Source organism: Opisthorchis viverrini (genome assembly GCF_000715545.1).
Source record: "Opisthorchis viverrini unplaced genomic scaffold opera_v5_199, whole genome shotgun sequence".
NCBI lineage: Eukaryota > Metazoa > Platyhelminthes > Trematoda > Opisthorchiida > Opisthorchiidae > Opisthorchis > Opisthorchis viverrini.
Window position 1 is genome coordinate 394,461 of NW_008751857.1, and position 1,586 is coordinate 396,046.

The following is a 1,586-nucleotide window of genomic DNA, read 5'->3' on the forward strand; positions in this document are numbered from 1 at the left end:
AGATTCTTACCACTCAGTGTATGTACAATTATCACCGGCTATGTTGAGTAGGTACCGCACAGTTGGGTTTTAATGGGACAAGTGATAGGCCTTCGGCCCTGGTACAACTTCGGGAGACCGAACGCATGCTTGTGTGCGAGTCAGAGGAAGGTCACTGTGGCCACACATGTTTTTCCCGGTGGCAGCAGATAGCGTTGTTCCGACGCTTTCCAGATGTGACTGTAGACGGAACGCATGCAGCATACCGCCTTGGGTAAGTTATTTAAAGCATCTAATAATATAGATGGATATAAGCTGTACACCTTCTTGAGAATAAACGGCATGGGAACCGGGCGTCCGGTTATGTATGCATTCGTAGAGAGCGAGCAGTTTGCTCCCATGGGTAAACTGTTCGGCTTATTCAAAGAAATGATGGGCGAAACTTATCCGGTTAAGACTTTTGTAGTGGACAAATTGGCGGCGCAAATGCGTACAGCAAGAGTCGTTTACGGCTGCGACGTTGTGCCTTTCCATTTTCATATGCATAAAGCCATCAGAAAGCACGTATGTGTTATTAAATATGCATGCGTTTTCGGTCTAGACAGATTCTGTTGACAGCCGACATATATTTCACCGCATATCACCCAATGTATTTCATGTAAATCTCGTATTTCTTGAGAGGTGCAGTAAGCAGGTATGCGAAAAAACCGCTGAAGACGGCATCGTGTGAACAGGCATCTACGATAACATAGCCGCTGAAATGCATTTTGAGGTAAGTATCTCTACCTGTTTGTCGGCCACCCACCTTATTGTGATATTTCGATCACCTTGATGGCATCTTCCTCTCATTTCAGGAGGTCAACGGCCAGATGAATACTCCTCACGAAGAAGACCATGCGCCTCCCGGAAGGACATATGTGCACTTCAAAATGAGCAATTATTATATCTTAACATTTCATGACGTCCATTTTGGGCCTTCCCTCCGGTGCAGAATGGTGGATGCGCTCCGCCACCGTGTACACCTAGCCGCGTGTTAGTCGTGTGCAGCAGCTACGTTCATTCTGCTGTCCGCTATGATAAACGAGGGTCCCGTGTTGCTAATCGGCCAACCTCGGGGTCTTCCTAAAATAGTACGCAACCTATAATAAAAAACTGCTTTTTTCCAGCAAACTTGCAAGAATTGCAGCAATTAATGCACGTGGATTACGGCATTGTAACTGATAACAGGAATCATGGACGAAATTTGCTTGCACGAATGCATCTACGCTTATTTCGCATCTCCAAAGGCCATATAGATTTTAGAATGTGCAGAGAATATTTTCGGGTGGAAAATTATCTGAAAGTTTTGCCCATTAAAAGTGAATCACTGTTTTCCACAATTCGCGAATTTCGATCACATCAGGCAAGGTATTCACAGTCGGCGGTGTTTATTGACCTTGAGGACTCGCTCACTTAAACAAATCGACATAGTAGATGATCCCCAATAATACAGAAACATATACATTATACATAGACATTTTACACTATGAGGTGACAAGCTTGAAAATGCCGTAGTTTTCAAGAAATCAGTTCCAACTTGCGAATACTGAGCGGTGATGGGCCCCACT